Raw genomic sequence first — 11578 nt, 5'->3', positions numbered from 1 at the left:
GCGCTGCAAACAGGGTGTGGTTGTAACTGCCATTATTGCAGAAATCTGTCGACTTTTAAATAATGTATTTGAAAAATATTGCTAAGATTTTTATTCAAATGAAAATGTTTAGGAGGGAAAAACAAGGGATTCACAATCACATACACATTCACTGTATTGTTGCTGTTAATTGTTGTTAGAGTACTGTTGTTATATCTTCTCAGCAGCCACCTTAGCTTGAATTTTTAAGGTTTTTAGGCATTTCATGGATGATGTTGTCTCCACCGTGTGGCCAAATGCTGTCAGTTGACCATTTAATCTACTTGTTGGCAATTATCAAATATAAGCCCATATTGAAGAAATATAAATATTATGTTGTTGAGCGTAGGCAGATCACTATTTGGCACAAAAAAGTAAAATCGTATTAAAAACAAGTGTAAGTCTGCTTTTCATTACATTTCTGTAATAATTGCTTTTGCTATTATCACACCACTGAAGTTTATTTGAAGACCACATATACCAAATATATGTAGGTATATAATTATTTAAGACACAAAAAGGAAAGCCGTCATGCAATTCGCTTGATATTGTGGTTATATACCTTATGTGTAGAAATCAAAAATGGCGTCACGGTGGCCGAGAGGTTAAGGCGTTGGACTCGAAATCCAATGGGGTTTCCCCGCACAGGTTCGAATCCTGTTCGTGACGAGCTTTCCTTTTCCATGTGTGAGCGCGAGACTGCAGTGAATTATTGTTGCTAAGCCCATGCAAATAACGTAGTAAGATGTCAACTAAAATGTGTAAATAAATAAATCATAATCTGGCTCTAGTTAGTCAACCGTTCATGTTTTCCAAGTTTTTATTCGAAAGCAGAACACTTAGTGTGACAAAGCAAATGTTATGTACTTGTCTATATAGCCTTTAACATTTTGTAATTTCATTTTATCTATTTGATATGAACATCAACACGTTTAACTACTCTTCATTGATATATATAGGGGTCATATACAGTGCCCATCCCTTAAAATACAGCAAAACTCTAAAAACAACGCCTTGTAAAGCTTAACACTCTAGTGGATTACTGAGGTAGGTGATGATGCAACCTAAATACATTTGGAAATATTTTGGAACGTGTAATCAAATCATATTACACAACGTCGACAATCATACAAGGAAATGGAGTGTGGTTATTTCCTATCCATGTGGACACATTCTTCACGGTGTCCAATCAGATCGAGCTCAATGTAACAAGAACACGGTAAGGTAAAAACCAACTCTTGAGTCTTTCAAGCTTTCGTTCACGTGTAATATCCATGATACTGGACAACACAGGGTGAATTATTTGATATTTATATTTCAATAAAATGCGCGTGTATTGAAATCGCATGAGTGCATTTAACAACAATAACGCATCTGTGAACACCCCCACGAAACAGTGCGATGGTACATCCGGCAGAATTTAAAGCGCCGAACACACACTGGCGCAGAGCAGACGCTTTGTTAGTGAGGGAGAGGCAGATAGCACTGTGAAATAGAGATTTTCCCCTCTTTTGCGAAAGTATTTTTTTTTTATTATTCTGTTTCTTAGTAAAATTACAGTACGTCACAAGTAGAAAACATACTATAATTATAACTATTTAAAAGGCCATCAGGGAGTTTCGCACTGCTCATAACGCACATTAAAGTTAGGCAGTTATAGTTATCTCGGCTGACATCCGTTTTAAATGGACTGCGTCGTCGCTTTAGCATTTTAAATGTCGATTAGACGCAAGATGAATGATTTTCGAGTGGAAGGTAACATGAAGAGACGCGTTAGTGTTCAGTTTGACCGGCACTGTGTGTGTGACAACTCACTGACACGGTTTTAAACGCAACCCGCTTTATAACCGGCATATGTGTGTAAAGAAAACAGATTTCAACAGCTAACTATTTATTAACTTGACGTCGGGTAGCAAAAAACTCCGTATAAATGAATCTGGATGCTAGACATTATTGAGCAGTGACAGACTTCTTGGAGTCGTAGTTTGTCAGGTTTAGGGCAGGATGAAGTCTAAAATCTCTGTCTGGAAAACGAACTGAGTGTTTTTATACGAATAGTTTTACTCGTATAGGAGGAAATATTTCCTGTTTTTACTTTCATTCCTTTAGCTCGATGGTCAAGTGTGAAAAACTGCCTCAAATGTACCGCAGTAAAGATAGTTTGCGGTTTGATATTCAGATTTCTTTTGGCTATAATTACGCAGTGCGCTGTCATAGACATGCAAATAATACCAAATATCGTTCTCCATGATTTGTGAATTAAGGTGACGCTGTCCTTTGGGCCGAAATCAGGGTTTTTTTTCGTAGCGACTCTTAATTTTATAATGGCTATAGCTCCAAATGTTGGACACTTAGAGGAATGAAACTGGTGTCATCTTCACCAGCTTGATCTGTGAATTTTTTCACAGCAAAGCTCTTGTCCGTAAACCCCTTGGTAAGTCCGCCAGTAAGGAATGTGAAAGAAAGGCGTTCTTCATGTTTAACGTCTATTACCAATGAACACGCAGACTGCTGGAATAAAATAACATTGTTTTAGGTAGAGCTCGATTTGTGAAAACTTTCACAATAGCATTTTATCTCGTGGCCGTGTTTCTCTTTGCTCTGCCCCCTGTTTTTTGTTTAATATGATATATATATATATATATATATATATATATATACTTTTCTGATCTGTGAAAACTTTCACAGTTCAGTACGGGTCAGCTATCCCTGGGTCACTAACATTATTCTGATCTGTGAAAACTTTCACAGTTCAGTACGGGTACACCCTTCCCTGGGTCACTACATCGCTTTTCTGATCTGTGAAAACTTTCACAGTTCATATATACCCTTCCCTGGGTACTAAATCTCTATTCTGATCTGTGAAAACTTTCACATATATATATATATATATATATATATATATATATATATATATATACGGGTCAGCTACCCTTCCCTGGGTATATCGCTTTTCTATATATAGTTTTGGTCAGCTGACCTTCGCTATTCTGATCTGTGAAAACTTTCACAGTTGAGTTTTGGTCAGCTGACCCTTCCCTGGGTCACTAACATCGCTTTTCTGATCTGTGAAAACTTTCACAGTTGAGTTTTGGTCAGCTGACCCTTCCTTGGGTCACTAACATCGCTATTCTGATCTGTGAAAACTTTCACAGTTGAGTTTTGGTCAGCTGACCCTTCCCTGGGTCACTAACATCACTTTTCTGATCTGTGAAAACTTTCACAGTTCAGTAAGGGTCAGCTGACCCTTCCTTGGGTCACTAACATCGCTATTCTGATCTGTGAAAACTTTCACAGTTGAGTTTTGGTCAGCTGACCCTTCCTTGGGTCACTAAAATCGCTTTTCTGATCTGTGAAAACTTTCACAGTTGAGTTTTGGTCAGCTGACCCTTCCTTGGGTCACTAACATCCTATTCTGATCTGTGAAAACTTTCACAGTTGAGTTTTGGTCAGCTGACCCTTCCCTGGGTCACTAACATCTCTATTCTGATCTGTGAAAACTTTCACAGTTGAAAACTTTCACAGTTTACGGGTCAGCTGACCCTTCCCTGGGTCACTAACATCGCTTTTCTGATCTGTGAAAACTTTCACAGTTGAGTTTTGGTCAGCTGACCCTTCCCTGGGTCACTAACATCTCTATTCTGATCTGTGAAAACTTTCACAGTTCAGTACGGGTCAGCTGACCCTTCCCTGGGTCACTAACATCGCTTTTCTGATCTGTGAAAACTTTCACAGTTGAGTTTTGGTCAGCTGACCCTTCCCTGGGTCACTAACATCGCATTCTGATCTGTGAAAACTTTCACAGTTGAGTTTTGGTCAGCTGACCCTTCCCTGGGTCACTAACATCGCTTTTCTGATCTGTGAAAACTTTCACAGTTGAGTTTTGGTCAGCTGACCCTTCCTTGGGTCACTAACATCGCTATTCTGATCTGTGAAAACTTTCACAGTTGAGTTTTGGTCAGCTGACCCTTCCCTGGGTCACTAACATCACTTTTCTGATCTGTGAAAACTTTCACAGTTCAGTAAGGGTCAGCTGACCCTTCCTTGGGTCACTAACATCGCTATTCTGATCTGTGAAAACTTTCACAGTTGAGTTTTGGTCAGCTGACCCTTCCTTGGGTCACTAAAATCGCTTTTCTGATCTGTGAAAACTTTCACAGTTGAGTTTTGGTCAGCTGACCCTTCCTTGGGTCACTAACATCGCTATTCTGATCTGTGAAAACTTTCACAGTTGAGTTTTGGTCAGCTGACCCTTCCCTGGGTCACTAACATCTCTATTCTGATCTGTGAAAACTTTCACAGTTCAGTACGGGTCAGCTGACCCTTCCCTGGGTCACTAACATCTCTATTCTGATCTGTGAAAACTTTCACAGTTCAGTACGGGTCAGCTGACCCTTCCCTGGGTCACTAACATCGCTTTTCTGATCTGTGAAAACTTTCACAGTTGAGTTTTGGTCAGCTGACCCTTCCCTGGGTCACTAACATCTCTATTCTGATCTGTGAAAACTTTCACAGTTCAGTACGGGTCAGCTGACCCTTCCCTGGGTCACTAACATCTCTATTCTGATCTGTGAAAACTTTCACAGTTCAGTACGGGTCAGCTGACCCTTCCCTGGGTCACTAACATCGCTTTTCTGATCTGTGAAAACTTTCACAGTTGAGTTTTGGTCAGCTGACCCTTCCCTGGGTCACTAACATCACTATTCTGATCTGTGAAAACTTTCACAGTTCAGTACGGGTCAGCTGACCCTTCCCTGGGTCACTAACATCACTATTCTGATCTGTGAAAACTTTAAGAGTTTTCTATAAAAGACACTCACAGTCACTCAGTCATTGTCCGGTCTTGTTAATGCATACTAACCTGAATGCTTACCTTATGGACTCCTTACCTGTCTCCAGTGTGTCTCCTAGATCCTCTGTGTTCTCCAGTCCTCCATGAGTGTCATTGTGCTCTCTCTGTTCCAAGTCTCCTCGTCATCGTTGAATCTGGTGTGAAGATCAAGTTCAGTGTTCCTGTCTTGATATGTCCTCTGTCTGGCTCCTCGTGTCTCTGCCTTCATCGAACCTGGTGTGAAGATCAAGTCAAGTATCACTGTCTTGATATATATTCTGTCTGGAAACTTAATCTGAAATACTCACCTGTTCACCGCTCTGGTTGTCTCAATAAACATTGTAAACTTACCTGTGTCTCCGACCTCCTGTGTATCGTAACAGTGTGTGTGTGTGTGTATACGGCCACCTTAAATGTGCACAAGAAAAATATAAAATAATCATAGTAATAACAATAATAATAATTTAATCTACAGCTATATATATAATATATACACACACAAATGTATAAATCATATTATATGCATTTAAAGGCATTATAAGAAGCTTAAAATTCAATGTATTTACAACATTAAATTGTATTACAGATTAGAAAAATATTTACAAAACATAATGACATAAACTGGCAGAACTTTGACACTTCACAGCAAGGATAGTGACTCTTTATGGCCATGATAAATCAGAAAAATGTGCAAAGATCAAAATGAAGAAGAAGAAGAAGAAGATTAATTGCCAGTGGGTTGCAATAATTGTGCTCAACATTTTGTCCCATGCGCAAATGCACTGATGTACACTGATGCACACACAAATCATAAGTTATGACTGAAAATATTTGCATAAATTAATTTGCTCATATTAGCTATTTAAAAATAAAAAAATAAATATTAACATCTATATAAAAAAATCTTCAATAATAATATCATTTTTATTTTATTTTTAAATATAATGACATTAAAACGACGCTGGCAGTATTTCAGCACTTCAAAGAAGGACAGCGACTCCTAATCAAAGCACAAAATGCCAAAATGTCACAGTGCTTAAAGTTTACTAAAGTGCTAAATTATTTTTGCACATAAAAAAAACTTATAATGCTTCCCCTCTTTTTTAATTACATTTCTTTTCTTGCGGTAATTCAGAGGACATAGTGATCCATCACACATGGAATAGAGCGATTGCATGGATATTACATTGGCATATTGCTTTAGCTTTTCTGGCTTTATTTATATTTTTACCACAAGCTATCAAAACTATACTTGCTGAATACCTAATTTCGCTAAATCCTTGCACGTTTGATTCAGAAATGTCACGCTAGATTAATCACTGAAATAGGCCAGCATGGTAAAAGCACGCAAAAAAATAGGTCTAAGGCATGGTGCTCCTGACCTTTGGCGTGAATGTGGAGGGGTTGAAAGTCTAGTTGAAAAGTTTTTACATTCTGAGGTTAGTCTAGAGAAAAGGATACCATGGAATTCCATCATATGGAGTGAGGTAGCCCAGAATGTTTTTGGAAGTGACACACTTAAATACCGAAAGTGGCTCTCAGTGGTATGGCACAGTAACCGGAAAAATGTGCGGTCAAGTGTTTTTATACATTTCCGAAAAAAAAGTAAGCACCACCTGGAAAAGAATGAGGAAGACATTACAGAAGCAGAATCAGATCATGATTCCCTGTTCAATGACATGGCTGAGGAAATCAATGAACCTGACTGCTGCTTTGAAGAAATTCTTCCACATGAAGACTTTGAAGAGCATGAAGGTGACACCAGTGTACCAGACAATACAGGACAAAACAAACAAAGCCAGTGGAGACCAACAACAACAGGTAAAAAGAGATTCAAAATTCACATAACCAGTAAAGACTGGAGAAAAATAGCGCCTAAAAAAGGACAACAAAAACTCAAAACACCTTGGACTCACATAATTTACAAACAGTTCAAGAAAATAAAACCATCATGTCCAATTGCATTTAAATATCAGAGAGTTAGATGTCTTCACAGTCGGAAACATGGACCTTATATAAAATTAAAGGCAGAGTGTACATTCTCTGATTGCAAGGCCAAATATGTATTTACATGTAATGAGCCACCACAACACAACAAAAAAGTTACCATCTGTGTCACCCAATTTGGGCATGTCAGACATGCAAAAGAAGAACTAAAATTTCGTAGGGCAAGTTACACGCGCAGAGGCAAAATAGCTAAGGCACTAAAAAATGGAATTTCAAATTTCTACTACAGAAAACTGAGTTCCATTCCAACGGCAGAGCTCATTGCTGGGAACATTTCAAAATGCCTCACAAAAAATGTTCTAAAAACCATATCCTCTGAATTTAAAAGGAGTCTCCGGTTCCATGACAATGTTGTCATGGAACTGATGATAGCTCAGAAAATACTCAGAGAGTGTGACACAGGATTTTTCAACTTTCCTGGGTACATGCAGCATTTGCAAGTTGATCCTTTTTCAGTGCAGATGTACACAGAACAGGGAATGGAAATCCTTGTGACACACCTGCAGGACAACCACAACACATCCCTCTATCTGGATGCAACTGGAGGAATAGTGAGCAAAATACCAAATCAAGTTAAGAGAGTGCTTTATTATGCTCTGGTTCTCCCAGGAGATGGTACAAACAAACCACCACTTCCAGTTACAGAGCTGCTGACAAATGAACACAATGTGCCAAATATTTCAAGCTGGCTGCTGAAATTTGTGCACAGTGTCAGCAAATTGACCTCTGTTCGAGTACGTCGCATCGAGACAGATTTTAGTTGGGCACTGATCCAAAGTGTTCTCATATCATTCAACAAAGAAAATGTTGATACGTTCTTAGAAAGGGCACACAAAATATGTCATTTCCAACTTCAACGGAAGGATGTAATGAGGTTCACAGTTGTGCATATCTGTGCTGCACACATGGTGAAAACCTTTTCAAATGCAGCCAGAAAACAAACAAAAGACAAAGGATTGCACAACTTTGCTGTGTTCTGTTTTGCACTTTTGCAAAATAGCATAACTCTTCAGCAGGCTAAGGCAATCTTTTTGCAGATGTGCTTGGTCTTTTTGGCTGAAAAAAATACACCAACTGTGGAAACTGCTGTTGTCAAACTCAACAATTACATAAAGCAAATGGCTTTAGATGTTGAGGATGACATTTTCCTTAAGGCAAGCATCCCTGCAGAAGATGATATTCAAATGTCCAAAAATACAATCATTGGACGCTCCAAGTTTACCTCTGAGTTTCTCGAAGTCAGGGAGGAGTCCATGGAACTATTGGAGAAAGAAGAGATGTCTAGCAGCTTGGAAGACAACGTGTACAGATGTGAAGGGATTATCAATCTCCTGACAGGTCACTACTTGGGTCTTTTCCCACTATGGAGTGGCATTTTCCTTGGAAATATGGAAAAGTATGCCACAGAGTCCAAAAAAACACCTGAACCAACAGTACAAAACACGAGAACCAGGGATACAAATAGCCATGTCGAATGTTGGTTCGGCATCGTGAAAAATTCCATTTTACAAAGAAGAAGAAAAATGAGGCCAGCAGATTTTATTTGCACACTTCATTCATCTTTACGAGGGCGCTACCGTGAACACATAATTGGACATGGTCTGTCTGTTGGATCCAAACGTTCAAAAGCAAAAAGAAAAAGGGAAGCAACAGACCTAACTGAAGAGCAGTGGGCAAAAAGGGTAACTGCTCCCAAAAAGTCCAAGTACTACAGTGTCCCTGTAATCATGCCTGTCCCCAAAAAAATAAAAAACAAAAAGGCAGTCAAAAGGAGAAATAATACCAAAAATGGTAAAATTGACACAGATGTCAAAGCCACTACAACAGCCATTCAAGCAATGGTATGTGATGTATCGAAGGAAGATGTACAACAATTGCATAACACAAAGCAGCTAAAGACATGGTCAGAAACAGCTCTAATCAAAGATCCCCAGGAAAAGGTACAGTAATCCTTTTTATGTATTTAAAAATTTTATTTATTTAAAAAAAAAATAATAATAAAAAATACACACACACACACACATATATATATATATATATATATATATAAAAGCACACACATAAAAATAAAACTGTCTTCTAGATGCATGCTCTATGGGAGACAGACGTTGAAGAAGCTGTCATTGCTGCACTGCCTTTGAGTCGAGACAAAAACCCTATGGTTTTGAGAGTTACAGACTTTAAAACACTGTGCCCTCATCAATGGCTATGCGGAGAGGTAAGATGTTTTAAATAAAATACTTGAAATAAACATCAATCATAACTCCTTTGTTATTATTATTTTTTTTAAATGCCTATTCATATTACAGTGACTACACTAATAAAATTGTAAACACATTGTTATATGTATCTATGTGCATGATTTTTTTTTTTGGTACTACTTTGACAAGTGTAAAAATTCTGTGTAAATCCAATTTTAAAAATCAGTACAAAACTGACACTCAACAACACTATTCATTCTTTAAAAACCTCATTTTATTCTTTCCTTAGATGTTCATATTTTTATTGGAATAATTTCAAGTTGTAATATGACAACATTTTGTTTGATCAATAACATTAATGTATGAACGTCTTCGGTAGTCATTTTAACAATATCTTAATTAAGCAGCAGACAATGCAACATACATATTTTCAAAAGGCATACTGTAATGTAAAAATCCTGTATTTGATAAATGATTCATTTAGATATATTATTAAATATTTACCCATTTACATCTGTAAATTACCCTTTTAGCTTCAATTTTATTAGGTTGGCTTGATGAAGGCAACTTAATGATATGCTTGTAAAGCTTTATTATTAATTGTATTAATAATTAATTTTTGTTGCACCCACTATACAGACCATTGAATACTACCTCTGGATGGTGAAAACTCAACATGACACTGCAAAAAAAGTACTGATCATAAATCATTACACAGCTGGTGTAATAATGAATGCAAAAGATGAGGTCATAAACAGACATTTAATGCCAAAGGTAACAAATTTGTACTTATATCTCTCTTTAATTAGCAACACATTTGCATGCCAATGCATAAATGTAGCACAAGATTGTGTTAACACTTGTCATATTAGATACTAAGCAATGCCTGCTTAGATGGTGTTTGTTACTCTGGTTTTATTTATTTCTTTATCTCCTATATTTTAGCACACAATACCTTGACTAATTTATTAATTTATTGTAATTAAATAATGTGTTTTGTTTAAATTTCATTTAATACTTTTTACACAGGTGAAATTTGATGATTTTGATGCAGCAGTTGGGGCACTTAATGTACATTGTACCCACTGGACCTTGGTGGTAAGTGTTGTAGTTGGTACAATAATTTCATCCTGATGATAGGCTTCCCTTTTTCACTATTAAACTTCAATCCTTTTTAGAATGAAGAAACTGTTTGGACATTATTTATTTTTAACAATTTGTGTAAATGTTTTTTTTTTTTTAAGTGAAATGTGTATTGCATGTAGAATTTATAGTCATTACTATGAATATATGTAATTGTGAGTTAAACAGGAAATAGAAAATGTTGGCATACTACAGGTAAATAAATAGAAAAAAATTTATGATGACAAAAAGTGACATTTCCAGCCATACTGCTCTTCATCAGACAAGGCCAAACACAAGTAGTCCATTGCATAGTGTAAATCAGAGTAATACACAAAATTATAGACCATACGACTATAGTAACATTACATGACATAACCTGAACTAAAAAATAAATAAATATAGTACAACAGTGATATAAACAATGGTATGTAAAACAAACAAACAAACAAACAAACAAAAAAAAGCTAAATTAAAATTAAATAAAACCACAAGATAAATGAAAGACCATCATTAATAAAAGTTATTATAATAGGTATTATAAATTATTAAAGAAAAGTGGGTTGACTTAAATTCTTTCAAAGTCCTTCAAAGCTTTCCATATATTTCTCTACACCTTGTATTAATCTGAGTATATCTGGCTACATCTGGCTTATTATAAGGGTTAAATAAAATGTGTGTCATAACATATAACAGGGTGACAGTTTTTACAGTATAAAATATGGTAATGTTGGTTTTATATATTTTTCATTTTCAGTTTCTAAATGCTGCTTCAAAAGAAGTGTCAGTTGTAGACCCTTTAGGTTCAAATGAGGAAGAACAGACTAAGACAGCAGGAGAAAGATTTAGGTACTTTTAAATTCTCTTGTTTGTTGCATTTAATCAAGCTATACATACAGATGCTGAGGCTGTTTGCAAATGTTTTTTTAGGAGGTTCTTCCAAATGCGCCACAACATTCTGAGCAGAAAAGACTGGAGCAACATCAGATGGAGGCCAAAGAAAATTAGACACACAAACCAGCAGGATGGAAATAGTTGTGGGGTTTTTGTTATGAAGGTATAGAAATATATATTTAACATAAATGGACAAAATCATTCAGACATTAAGGATAAATGTTCTATATGATATAACAACCTTTTCTGTTATAACTTTTAGTTTGGCGAGGTAATACTGTCAGAATTCCCTGATGTCCCCAACTATATTTCCATCGATGGAAGCCTGGAGGCAGTAACTGAAATTAGGCAACAGATGGCAGCTACTATTTTAGCATCTTCCGGTATTAACAGTTGTTCATTTATTGTGATAAATGCAAAATAATTTCTTCTTTAGTTGTGATTGCTGCTATAAAGTGAACTTTAAAAGTTATCCTTTATTGTGTGGCAGAGCCTATTCAAAGTG

General features: G+C 36.6%; 1 long non-coding RNA gene and 1 other non-coding gene across 3 annotated transcripts; both read left to right on the top strand.

Annotated features, from left to right (window-relative positions):
- The first annotated feature begins 605 nt into the window (after positions 1–605).
- trnas-cga lies at positions 606–687 on the top strand. The gene has a single exon. It is a non-coding gene; the product is annotated as a tRNA-Ser (tRNA).
- A 9399-nt stretch (positions 688–10086) lies between these two features.
- Positions 10087–11484, top strand: LOC125270211. Of its 2 annotated transcripts, XR_007185297.1 has the most exons (4): positions 10087–10155; positions 10937–11028; positions 11110–11236; positions 11336–11484. It is a non-coding gene; the product is annotated as an uncharacterized LOC125270211 (long non-coding RNA). The 2 variants fall into 2 exon arrangements; XR_007185296.1 differs by lacking the exon at positions 11336–11484 and having other exon boundaries at positions 11110–11301.
- Positions 11485–11578: the final 94 nt, after the last annotated feature.

This window comes from Megalobrama amblycephala, linkage group LG6, assembly GCF_018812025.1.
Source record: "Megalobrama amblycephala isolate DHTTF-2021 linkage group LG6, ASM1881202v1, whole genome shotgun sequence".
Classification (NCBI taxonomy): domain Eukaryota; kingdom Metazoa; phylum Chordata; class Actinopteri; order Cypriniformes; family Xenocyprididae; genus Megalobrama; species Megalobrama amblycephala.
The sequence above is the reverse complement of the archived record's forward strand: the minus strand, read 5'-3'. Positions and strand labels throughout refer to the sequence as shown.